At 34.9% G+C, this 14,049-nt stretch overlaps 1 long non-coding RNA gene across 16 annotated transcripts in view; it reads left to right on the forward strand.

Annotated features, from left to right (window-relative positions):
* Window positions 1-14,049, forward strand: part of LOC115031543 (uncharacterized) — a 513,648-nt gene that overhangs the window by 382,698 nt on the left and 116,901 nt on the right. For 14 of the 16 annotated variants that reach the window (XR_015047929.1, XR_015047933.1, XR_015047920.1 and 11 more), the window contains one exon: window positions 4,581-4,718. The exons of the other annotated variants lie outside the window; for them this stretch is intronic. This is a non-coding gene — a long non-coding RNA (uncharacterized LOC115031543). The remainder of the gene's footprint in view (window positions 1-4,580; window positions 4,719-14,049) is intronic. 16 annotated transcript variants of the gene reach the window in all.

The following is a 14,049-nucleotide window of genomic DNA, read 5'->3' on the forward strand; positions in this document are numbered from 1 at the left end:
TTAAGTCCAAAAACAATGTACGAGGCACAATCAATTCTAAATGACAGGATTACATTTCAGAGGTGGAAGTTGGTCACTTTGCTGAATAAGGCAAATGATAATTCCAGGTTTTAGAATATGATTTTTAGAATATGATTTTTTCAAATACAAGGGTCTATTATATTGACAGGATTTAGAACAGTCTGATTGATCCGCTGGATGAAAAAGATAAGCATGATAACCTTCTCTCCTCACATATTCAGCTGCATAGATACAAATACAGGTTCACCAGAGTAGAATGCAAGGTGATCAATGTTTTCTGAATCTATGCACTTATTTCATCCTTCCTCCCACTCCATCACTTTTGAGTAGATCTTCATTATCACACAGACTACATATTTTATTCATCCCAGCAAAATTAGTATCAAACAGATCTTTCCATGTTATTGAGCACTAAAGCTGCTATGGTGAGCACAAATGCTTTACTTTTTTCTGATGGGTTTATTATATGGACCTTGATATAGCAATCCTCAGGTATATAACATGCATATCATATCACCTCTCTGTGCACACAAACACACTCAGTGATTATTTTACTCCCCACAACTATTCTTCCTGCTTTGACATTGACTGCTCCTGAATTCTTATTTGAACTGTTTAATCCTATGCTTTCCCCTTAAACATGGGGATTATCTGTGTCGATAAAGGGCAGCAAGAAACAGGAGATCTAACAGCCCTTTTTCCATTTTTGAAAATCCATTCCAAGAAAAAAAAATCTGTGTGATAAATTGGTTTCATCCAGTAACCTTAAGCTTATAAATGCTTACATCAATAGGGCGTGTTGACAACACCTTTGCTATTTCTAGGATCATAGACATTTATCACTATGTACATCCACTCCTGCCATCTGACTTATACCTGTGCAATCTCTGTGCATTATGCCAGTCTCTGTGAATTCAAATGTGGATCAGTTTTTGTTGTATTTTGAAGTCTTTGCTTCCCAGGTGTTTTCCATTCTCATTGGATATTATTACTTTTCTGTCTCCTTTTCTACAAAATTCCTTGATGACTCAAGGCAAGTATTAAATGGAGATATTGTATTAAGGATTGAGTGGTCCAAGTTTTGTACCTCCCTGTATACTGTCCAGTTGTGGGTCTATGTATTCATCCTCATCTACCACAGGAGTTAGCTTCTCTGAAATAGCCAAGAAACTCTTTCATCAATGAATATAGAAGAATGTCACTAGGAGTAATTTTACAGTTGTTTCCTTGGTATAGTAATAACATTGGCTTTTTCCATAGATTTATCATGTCTAAAATCAATATATCCACAGTTAACAATATTGGAAATTATTGATAACATGAGAGAAAACTTATTCACGGAGTTGAATCCTAAGGGGAGAAACTTAGGATGGTTATGTTAGTAGAATTTTCTCTTATTTTACATCTCATTTCTACAATGGGATCTCAACTATATTAACTAATATACATGAATGATTATAAACAACTTAAAGCTGTGACAAAATACTATCACTATTTTCCTAATCACTTTTTGAATTGTTGAAAAAAACTTATGATCTAATGATTGAGGTAAACATTTTGTTTTGACAGTAATTTTACAAAATATTAAGAGTTGGGTTTAGTTGCCTACAAATAATCTATGGGATTATGTATATTTTATTCTCTTCTATTATGCAGATAATAAGTAGCAGATAATATTCTCACTCTTTTTACCTAAAGCATTCGTGAGAAAAAGTGAATTGACCATTTATTTTTGTCTTTGGAAAAATCTACTTTTTATTTAAAAATATTTAAAATTTAATAAAAAATTGACACAGAATAACCTAATCTATATTATACAATGTACTTTTATAATGATTACAGATACAAGTAAAAATTCTCATTAGTAGCATATACATTGGCATTCAGTTCTTCATCTGGAGTGAAAAAAATATTACCAGTCTTTTAGTATTGCTGTGATGACTTACATCCTAAAAGATCTTGTAAATCTCAAGCTACAATCAGCATACATCTTGTTTTATGAGTGTATTTTTTCAGTTAATTATTTAACATTGAGAAACATTCTAAAGCCTAAACTTATCCTCCTGTTTATGTAAAATGAACTACTGTATAAATGTACAGATCTCACAATTAAATAGTGTTACTGATAAATTGTTTTTCTTTTGGTGATCTTGAGGTGTGATCTGCCAATTCAGCCCAAGACCTTAGGACCTGCTCCTCATCTATTTAATACGAAAATTGCACAGACACACAGAGGCATAACTATAGACATAATTATAGACAGTAATATTTTAGAAAATGGTGCTTTCTTTCTTTCTTGGTTGCTTCCTTGCTTTCAGCTTTCTTTATTAGTTTCTTATGTGTTTGTTATATTCACTTTTTATTGTTTCATATTATTTCATATTCACTGGATATATTTTTAAATCTAGAATTTTGTGAGTATCTTTTCTTTCAGGAGAAATGCAATATTTCTTAAACTAGATATTATTTATCTTTCTTGCCACAGAGGAAAACTATATATTTCATTTTCTTAATGTATTGCCCTGAGGACAATATCTAGTAAGTGTTCAAAGATCTGGAATCAGCTTGTGCCCCTTCAATTCTAACTTGAAAAAAGTACCAAGAATGTCAGGTGTCTTCTTCCATAGATATTAATGAAATCTCTCTTCCATACATGACATTATTTGTTGTATGTTTCCTTCATTGCCGCATGTTTTGAATAAAAATAATAGTTTCATATGTTTATATAGGTATCTGTATAGTCACTTTTACCACATTTTACATCATTATTACTCTTCGTTCTACTTAAACCCTATATTCTAAATCCTCTTACTATTTTATTTTCTTTTTGAAAGAATTTTTGACAATCTTATAAAATTATTCTACAATAATACTAAATTTACCTAATTTCTATTTTTCAATTCTGTATATTTTACACTCCTCTTTAAAACTCATTAACTCCACTTTAAAAATTATTGTTCCATATGAACACACATAAAACATGTATACATTTGATTATGGACACAACTCTACAGTTGGTGGAACCTAGGATATAGAACTAATAAACTAGGTATCCTAATGTCCCAGACTGCAGCAGTTTATACTCTGAGGGTTAACAACTGTTACTAGAGTAAAGGCCTCATGAATTCAAGCAGTATACAACACAAGAATAAGCTACATATGGCAAAAACATGTTTTTAAAAGACATGTGGGTAGTTTAAACATTTAATTAAATACTGACACAAGGGAAAAAAAAGAGAAATCTCAGGAAATATGCTACTATGCACTACACCTATGAGGAGCATGAAAACATACTCTACAATTCTGTCTTCTGAAGAAATCTAATTCACAAAACTCATGATTTGTTTTTCCTTGTAATGTTTTTTTCTGCTTTTCTTTATCCTGGCGTATTCTCATGAGCATTCAGAATTCTGCTAAATGACTCCATTTTTTGATCCTCTTCCCCGCCTTTTTGTACATTGAAAAAATGATTAATTTTTAGGAAACATGCAGAAATACACATTGAAATTAGATTCTTATTAATTATCCACTGTGATGACATACAAAATATTGTGGGAAAGCTAAGTTTTATCCATATTTCATAAAGAAAACTATTCCAGGTAGTCTAGTGACTAAGTAAGGTAAGACAGTGACAAGGACATAGCTAGTTTGGTCTACCATTTAACTCAAGCACAATCTGGGAATCAGCACAAGTTCAGTGACAGCCTTCAAAATATGTTAAAAACTTTGATTTTTTTCTTGAGTTCTTTCTTTTGTATTCATTCTCTTTGCACTCCCATTACTGCTTCTCTTCCATAATCACTTCTCCATGCCCCCTCCCTTTCTCTTTTAGGAGGGTGGAGTCCTTCACTTGGTATCCACCCACCTTAGCACATCAAGTCTATGCCAGTCTAGGCACATCTTCTCTGCCTTAGGCCAGACAAGATAACCCAGATAGTAAAACATATCCCCAGCAGGAAACAGCTTTTGGGATAGCCACCAGTCCAGTTGTTCAGGACCCACAAGACAACCTATCTGCACATCTGCCACATATTATCAGAGGGGAGAGGGAATGCTAGGTCCAGCCCATGTATTTCTTTGGTTGTTGGTTCAGTCTCTGAGAGCTACAGTGTTCATGCTAGATGATGCCACTAGCTGGTTTATAAAACAAAAACAAAAAAAAATAAAAACAAAAAAAAACCTTTCCATTGGCTTTTACTTGTTTTTAAGTACACGTCTCTTGTAGATACCTCAAAACACCTCTAAATCCTGTAATACTATATTGCACTAGCCTTATTTTTACAGTGTTTTTTTTATATTTCTATGATTTTTTTCAAGGGCTTATTCTTAGGTATTCATGTGAAAAATGGCCAATATATGAACTGAGCCATACCTATAGCTCATTTGATTTTTTTTACATTTAATTAATATATGTATAAAGTCATAAATTTCTGTCCTTATCAGCTGTTTGACTAGTTTCATTATCAAAACCATCATGTAAAATTGCGGGGAAAAATAATTTAAAATGCATGCTTATCAAAGTTTGCATTAACTATTTAAATATTTCATTTATTAACCAGGGAATTAATCCTGAATGCTCATGAGTAGAACCTAAAGAGCAACAACATGAATTTGGAAGGGGACACTGTTCTGCTGATTTGTGAATTCAGATTTCACCCTCAGACCTGATCTACATCTACTTGTTTGACTAGAAGACTGTAAGTAAAGGCATAACAGAGATAGCAGGATGTGTTCATTAGTTTGATTTTGACAACAATCCATAAAAAATAATAACTCTAGAAAAATATAAAAATAAATGGATAATTATTTCATTAGTGTTTTGGGGAGAGTATTCACGGCAATTTCCACAACCACATGCACTATATTACTCAGGGTTCTCTATAGGAACCTTGAGCTTTCAGATGGCAGCCTGAGAAATATTTTTACATTGTGTCAATAGCAAAGAAACATATAAATACTCCTATATAGTTCAAGTTTTCTCTTCCTTTCATTTTATCATGTTTTGTATTATTCAAAGTTTGGTATATATACCAAAGATCTATATATATATAAGTATTCATGCTAAATGATGCCACTATTTGGTTAATAAAAAACTTTACATTGGCTTTTATTTGTTTTTAAGTAGACTTGTCTTCTAGATACCTCAAACACCTCCAAATTCTGTCATACTATATCTTGTATATCATGTTGATAACAACCTCAACACACCAACCTAACATTTTTATTTTTTAATGTTGAATTGAATTATGTTGTCTCACATATGCTAAGCCACCACTCTTTAATGAGTGTATATGTGCAACCACTTCCTAATCTGTCATAGAGTCACCCTCTATATTACTTTTCCTCAAAAGTCAAGCTAACATTTATTTGTTTGCATGCTTTAAACTCCCTGTGTTTAATTATTGCTTTCTATATGCACATTGATTTTGGGTCATTTATTCTTACATTAGCATCCTACTGCAGTTGCATACATCTCCATGTACATCTGGCTTTCCCTCGTACCTACCCACTGTAAATACTTTCACATGTAACAGGAACTCTACGTACCCTCCTCTTCATTGCTTGATTATTTCCTTACTTGATTTTTATCGCCTCCTATTTGGTAACTAATTTGCTCTGTTCTGTTTAATAGCCATTTCAAAAAACAATATTTTCTACATCTCTTTGACATTTTCCTGTTCATATACTCTTCCCATGTTTATGTTCGTATTTTTTCACCCTCTCTTCTGCAAGTTGATATAAATATTCCAGAAATGTCAAAGTGAAGAAATCTGTGTGTGTGTGTGTGTGTGTGTGTGTATATATATATGAATTCATCCCTATGACATTATGTCATGGGGGAATCTAAGTCCTTAAATTTGTTTGTAGGAAAAAATAAGACTCAACGCTGATATCTCAAGAAGAATAATACAGGACATTTGAGAACTAATTGTTTTTTCAAAATATCTAATCCAAATGTCAATTATCAGAATTCTAGTCTTTAGACTATTTCATCTCTAACTACTACTAAAAAATCTTGTTAATATAGCTTTATTCAAAACTCAAACTTTATTCACTCTAAAAGAATAAACTAAACAATATTCCAGATAACAGCATCCTCTAAGATACCTTTTTTATTTTTTTGAAACTGTCATCCAGGATTTTATGCCTATTTGACAGTTGTGGAGAAAGTTTTGATATAGTCATCACTATCATGCCATTTATATACCCGTTTATGAGTGAGAGGCACGATATCACTATCTAGCAAATGTGAATCATCAATTCATTTTATAATTCTAGTAATAGCAAGGAGAGTAGCAGGATTCTGCTCTAATCAAGCCGTAAGATTTTACTTTGCTGTGTGGATTATTTTTACATATAATCCACAGATAAAGCATATGCATAAAAATTGGAGCTCAATAATCCATTCATTTTCTGGTGTTGTTGGAAGATTTTCCAGTAATAGAAGAATTTAAAGAGGGATTACAAAATAGGATAAACAGAGAAAGAGCTACTGAAATATTGGAATTTAATTGTCACAATATGTCATTTTAGATTTAGTTCAGAAAAAAATGAAATGATATTACTTCAACTTTTGAACTTGTAGTAATTGTACATATAATAGTCATATAAAGGAGTAATCTTCAGAAGGAGAAGTCTATAGATGTAACTTATCTTGTTGGGCATCTAACTGGGGAAGAAAGTGATAATGGTAGTCTCAGTGACCATTAGGATTAAGTGATCTATTGAACTATGTGTATACTTTGCAAGGACTCTATTCACAAGTACAATAATCACTCCACACCTCTGGAGTTATTGAACTGTATAAACCTCCCTAGGTATAAGATGAGGGGTTATGTTTAAATTACAAACATAGTGTAATGAACAAGATAGCAGCAGAGGCCAGATACATCATTTCAGACATTAGTGGAATCAATTCAGATACTGAAGGAGAGGATAATTGAAGAAATCAAAATGACATAAGTGGAAAGATTCTGGGAGATTGAGTAAAGTTGATGAACAAAAACAATGTTAGTGTCTCCCGTGCATTCTGATAGATACAACATTAATATATGTGTTAAAGACCAATTATGACACTGCAGGGGAAACTGAGGAAGACTGCAAGTGGCAATGGCAGGGGTTGGTGGTAAGAGAAGCTGAAGGATGTTGGTCCAGATACCAACAGGAGCTGCTGCCTGTGGCAGGCAGTGATAAGATAGGATGTGACGGGAGAAGAACAAACATACACACACACAAACACACAGAAGGTAGAAACAAGAGCTGAGCTTCAATAATTTACTTTTTCCCTCAACAGATATTTAGATTGCTTAAGAAAAAGTTTTTCTATTGGAAAGAAAATTACCTCCCAGCCATGAGTTGTACATGTTCTAGATACAGTCACTAGCAAAATATACTTTCCAAATATACATTAAAATAGTTACACAAATGGAAATTATATTATATTTTTCAATGTTTTTATATGAAACCTATATCTAATGAAACAATTGGAATCTATCTTCATTTGCAAAATCCCATTGTGACCTAAAACCAGTAATTATTTAGTCATTGATTAACAAAGTTTGAGTAGTCAAAAGTCTCAAGTCAAAAGTAGCAAGTTACTGCCTGTGCTTGGATAACAACCATCTGTACTTACTCAGGAGCATTTCATGTCTTACATCTTATTTTTGAAGTTCAGATCAGATAAGCTGGCTAATCATCAGTTCTCTGTTCTTATACTCATAATAAAAATGTTTGTTCTTTATTATAAGGTTACTCTTTTCCTGGGACACTTAGACAACCTGCTACCTTATCCATAGATCCCAAATTCAGTGAACTCAGGCCGAACTTATTGCACATGTTTTCTTTGAACTAATTACATGTTTTTAATGTATGTTGAATTCTCACTGTGTGCCTTTTTGTAAATCATTTTTGGCCATTCTATCAGGAATGGTCACATTTTTTTTAAAAAAAATTCTAACTTAAAACTTTCTCTCAACTCTCCTTACTTCCTAAATTTATATTTTTACCCTAACTACACTTTTATAGAATTACCCTAATCCCCCTAAATATTTTAAATCAAACTAATTTCCTAAAATTAGAAGAAATAAAAATTTCCATAAAATCACTAGTTCATCTTAGTACCTTTATGCCAAGTACTTTCATCTTCATGTTGAACTGCGAGAAACTTATGCAACAAGGTAGGTTATCACCCAGGAAGTAATAACACACAGTTATAATATTATGGTTCTTCCAGTTTCCACTTACACCAAGGCAAATAAAGGACTATAGCAAAGAGAATAAGAAATGTGGGAAAGCACTACTGTATCCACAAGCAATCATGGGACAAATCTCAGAAGTTGTGCCATACCAGAGCTCACCCAGTGCAGCTGAATAGAAAGTTGGGTATCATGAGGAAGCTCATTTTCACACCATAACTCTTCCTGCTTAATACCTGCCATATGCACATGAAACAATTGATGATAATATATCAGATATATCCATGCTCAAAATCACTTGGCTTATTGTACTTAGTTTCTCATTAGATGTGAACACACTGAATTGTGCTTTCAACAAGTTACAATGGAATTTCAAAAGGTATCATGTTTATAGTCTCTGCAGCCATCCAATTAATTACAGAATAATTGATTGAAAAATTTTATTAGTTATTTTATTTGTTGACATTTCATACGATAACCCCCTTCCTGGGGACAGCTCCACAAATATCCATCAAAACTGTTCTTTCCCCTCTCGCCTTTGCCATCTCAAAAAGCCCACTTTCTGCTCTAACATATCCCTACACTGGGTATCAATACTCCACAGAAGATGGGCCTACTCTTCTGTTGATGTCAAATAAGGTCATCTGTGTGTTGCAATGGTGTCCTGATTCTACCACAGGAGCCCTCATGTGGGTCCCTGCACTACACAGAGGCCAGTGACAGCAAGTTCACACTCTGTAGGACCCCAGACTCAGAAAACCTGAGATCACTTTAGGGGCACATGAGGCTGGCTGTAGCCTGGTGCTGAAGGGAAAAACAGGGAAAGGGAAGAAGGACGTCTGGTTAGTTCTAAAAGTGATGATAATATCATAGGCTTAGTCACAAGGGTGGCTTGGCTTTGAGGTGAACTGGCCTAGAGAGCATGGAGTCCTAATGTTGGAGATTAGATAGGGCTCTTTAGAGGAATATCTACTCAATTTTCACCACCATACGTCCTGATAAGAAGGCAGTCCATATTTAATACATATTTAAGTATACTGAATGAGCAGCAGTATGCTCATAGGTCCTTTTTTTAATCCATGCATTCACTAGCCTGGATAATTTGATAATTTCTAAGTAAGGAATGCTTTCCTTCTTGTTAATTAACTCTAATTGTAGAACTATTCATTACCAGATGAGCATTAATACAACTACTGTACCCTCAGATTTATTGCTGGTCATTGTGGTTCATAGGAATCACAAATGGAAAGGGTTGTTTCTTGTTTCCCTTTTTTTCAAATCTCATATGGTGTTATCTGATAACATAGATTAATTTCTCAGGGAAGTAGTTTTCATGTCAGTAAGTAGAGTACATCTTAGGACAAGGTTTCTCCCCAACCCACCCACCTTCTCCCACCCCACTACTCTAGCATTCCCCTATGCTGAGGTGTCAAGTTTTCACAGGACCATGTGCCTCTACTCCCTTTGTTGCCAGACAAGACCATCCTCTGCTACATAAGGAGCTGGAACCATGGGTTGCTTCATGTACTCTCAGGTTGGTTGTTTAGTCCCTGGGAGCTCTGAGTGATCTGGATAGCTGATATTGTTGTTCTTCCAATGGGGTTGCAAACCCCTTCACCTTCCTTTAATCTCTTCTCTAACTCTGCTATCTGGGTCCTGGTACTCAGATATATGATTGAATCTGGTCATCTGCATCTTTATTTGTCAGGCTCTGGAAGAGCCTCATAAAAGACAGCTATATCAGGCAGAAGTTAGCAAGCACTTCTTGGCATCAGCAATAGTGTTTGGTATTACTGTCTGTATATGGGATGGGTCTCCATGTCAGTAGTCTCTGAATGGCCTTTCCTTCAATCCCTGCTCAATACTTTAGAGAAGAGCAATTCTGGGTTAAAATTTGGAGATGAGTTGGTGGCCCCATCCCTCAACCAGAAGAATTTCCTAACCTGTGGATCAAGTTTCTACATGTTCTCTATCCCCTTTTTTGGGTATTCTCTCAGTTGACATTGTTTTCATAGATCTAACAGTATTTAATTCTAAATAACCACTTATTTGCATTTTTATCTATGTGTGCCCTGTTCCTATATAAACTAAACAATGGTGCTAACAAGTGTTCCCTAAGGACATGAACATTTTTAGTACCAAATGAATGAGCTAACACTTAATTTTCCATAACCTTGAACAATTACTTGAGAAATATGACCATGGTCATAACACTACACTACACATTTAAACATATGCTATACTGAAATGTCACAAATTTTGAAAACAGAATATGCGTGAAGTTTTCCATATTCACATTGTTTTTCTGTTTCCCAAAAAGTACATTCAGGTCTTGAATAAGAAAATCAGGTGCTATGTCCTCTAATAGGTACAATGAACATATAACCTACAGCAACTTCCTTTATTCTGCTAGTAGTAACAGATATTATATGTTTCTATGTGGAAAGTTTAGGTATTAGAAATTCTGTCTTTCCTCTAGTCTCATAGAAACAATTACCCCTACCTCCAAAATAATAAAAAAGTAGTGTTATCTCTATGATTTCATGTTATCTGTAGTTCTATAGTAATTATATTCTGAATTTAACTACATGAATTATTTCCTGTGATCAAGTTATATATTATTTGGTATAAAGAGTAGAATTTTAGCTTCATAAAGTATTACACACAAACACAAATGTATTTACCTGTATAGAATTAGAGAATGGTGTAATTGTGGACAAATAGAAAATTAAGAAGAGACCTAAAGGACAGGATATATATAATACACCAGGTTTAGGAATTGGAGGAGCAGAATTGTAAGTTTACTGTAATTATTTTATGATAAAAATATTAAACTGTTACAGAGACAAAGATTGGAGCTGTGACGAAAGGAAGGACCATCTAGAGACTGCCATACCCAGGGATCCATCCCATAATCAGCTTGCAAACGCTGACACCATTGCATACACTAGCAAGATTTTGCTGAAAGGACCCTGATATAGCTGTCTCTTGTGAGACTATGCCGGGGCCTAGCAAACACAGAAGTGGATGCTCACAGTCAGCTAGTGGATGGATCACAGGGCTCCCAATGGAGGAGCTGGAGAAAGTACCCAAGGAGTTAAAGGGACCTGCAACCCTATAGGTGGTACAACATGATGAACTAACCAGTACCCCGGAGCTCTTGACTCTAGCTGCATATGTATCAAAAGATGGCCTAGTCGGCAATCACTGGAAAGAGAGGCCCATTGGACACACAAACTTTATATGCCCCAGTACAGGGGAACGCCAGGGCCAAATAAAAAAAATGGGAATGGGTGGATAGGGAAATGGGGGAGAGGGGGGAGGGTATGTGGGAGTTTTGGGATAGCATTGGAAATGTAATTGAGGAAAATACGTAATAAAATATATTAAAAATATTAAACTGTATGTTGCTGTAACATGAAATTGTAATAATTAATTATAGAAAAAATTAAAATTAAATTCCAGTAAAAAAATCAATTCATGTACCCAGTGGCAATAGCAATATTTTAACTTACTGCAATTTATTGTAAAATAAATCTATATAAAATACAATGTAATACCTGAGGGTCCTTGCATCTATCTGTGAGATGCCAACTTACAAATAAACATGCACATGTATATTCACAATAAAAAAGACAAGTAGATATATCAATGATACAGTTTTGGCAGAGTCCGTTTTACCTAGAAAGGTGCCTTTTTGTCTGATGTAAAATTAATAGTTTGAAGCCCTACAAATATAGGACATATTAAATATGTCAATAGACTGGTATTGTTGCTAATAATACCTCATCCCAGTGATAAGTTTTAGCTAAAATACTAAAGTAGAGGCATAGAACAAAATTCATTCCGTTAAGTTACTTTAGCCTTCAATATAGCTTTTTTAATATATTTCTTTTTTTTTGATTTTTAATATTTTTATTACATATTTTCCTCAATTACATTTCCAATGCTATCCCAAAAGTCCCCCATAGTGCCCCCCACTTCCCTACCCACCAATTCCCATTCTTTTGGCCCTGGCATTCCCCTATATTGGGGCATATAAAGTTTGCAAGTCCAATGGGCGTCTCTTTCCATTGATGGCCGACTAGGCCATCTTTCGATACATATGCAGCTAGAGACAAGAGCTCCGGGGTTCTGGTTAGTACATCATGTTGTTCCAACAATAGGGTTGCAGATCCCTTTAGCTCCTTGGGTACTTTCTCTAGCTTCTCCATTGGGAGCCCTGTGATACATCCAATAGCTGACTGTGAACATCCACTCCTGTGTTTGCTAGGCCCCGGCATCGTCTCACAAGAGACAGCTATATTTGGGTCCTTTCAGCAAAATCTTGCCAGTGTATGCAATGGTGTCAGCGTTTAGAAGTTGATTATGGGATGGCCACCTTCTTGAGTTCTTTATATATATTGGATATTAGACCCTTATCTGATTTAGGATAGGTGAAGATCCTTTCCCAATCTGATGGTGGTTTTTTTGTCTTATTGATGGTGTCTTTAGCCTTGCAGAAGCTTTGTAGTTTCATGAGGTCCCACTTGTCAATTCTCGATCTTACAGCACAAGCCATTACTGTTCTATTCAGGAATTTTTCCCCTGTGCCCATATCTTCAAGGCTTTTCCCCAATTTCTCCTCTATAAGTTTCAGTGTCTCTGGTTTTATGTGAAGTTCCTTGATCCACTTAGACTTGACCTTAGTACAAGGAGATAGGAATGGATCGATTCACATTCTTCTACATGTTAACAACCAGTTAGGCCAGCACCATTTGTTGAAAATGCTGTCTTTCTTCCACTGGATGTTTTTAGCTCCCTTGTCGAAGATCAAGTGACCGTAGGTGTGTGGGTTCATTTCTGGGTCTTCAATTCTATTCCATTGGTCTATTTGTCTGTCACTATACCAGTACCATTTAGTTTTTATCACAATTGCTCTGTAGTAGAGCTTTAGGTCCGGCATGGTGATTCCACCAGAGGTTCTTTTATCCTTGAGAAGAGTTTTTGCTATCCTAGGTTTTTTGTTATTCCAGATGAATTTGCAGATTGCACTTTCTAATTCGTTGAAGAATTGATTTGGAATTTTGATGGGGATTGCATTGAATCTGTAGATGGCTTTTGGCAAGATAGCCATTTTTACAATGTTGATCCTGCCAATCCATGAGCATGGGAGATCTTTCCATCTTCTGTGATCTTCTATAATTTTTTTCTTCAGAGACTTGAAGTTTTTATCATACAGATCTTTCACTTCCTTAGTTAGAGTCACGCCAAGATATTTTATATTATTTGTGACTATTGAGAAGGGTGTTGTTTCCCTAATTACTTTCTCAGCCTGTTTATTCTTTGTGTAGAGAAAGGCCATTGATTTGTTTGAGTTAATTTTATATCCAGCTACTTCACCGAAGCTGTTTATCAGGCTTAGGAGTTCTCTGGTGGAATTTTTAGGGTCACTTATATATACTATCATATCATCTGCAAAAAGTGATATTTTGACTTCATCTTTTCCAATTTGTATCCCTTTGATCTCCTTTTGTTGTCGAATTGCTCTGGCTAGGACTTCAAGTACAATGTTGAATAGGTATGGAGAAAGTGGACAGCCTTGTCTAGTCCCTGATTTTAGAGGGATTGCTTCAAGCTTCTCACCATTTACTTTGATGTTGGCTACTGGTTTGCTGTAGATTGCTTTTATCATGTTTAGGTATGGGCCTTGAATTCCTGATCTTTCCAAGACTTTTATCATGAATGGGTGTTGGATCTTGTCAAATGCTTTTTCCGCATCTAACGAGATGACCATGTGGTTTTTGTCTTTGAGTTTGTTTATATACTGGATTACGTTGATGGATTTCCGTAT

The sequence above is a fragment of the Mus caroli genome, unplaced genomic scaffold, assembly GCF_978045245.1.
Source record: "Mus caroli unplaced genomic scaffold, Mus_caroli_1 scaffold_8, whole genome shotgun sequence".
Classification (NCBI taxonomy): Eukaryota; Metazoa; Chordata; class Mammalia; order Rodentia; family Muridae; genus Mus; species Mus caroli.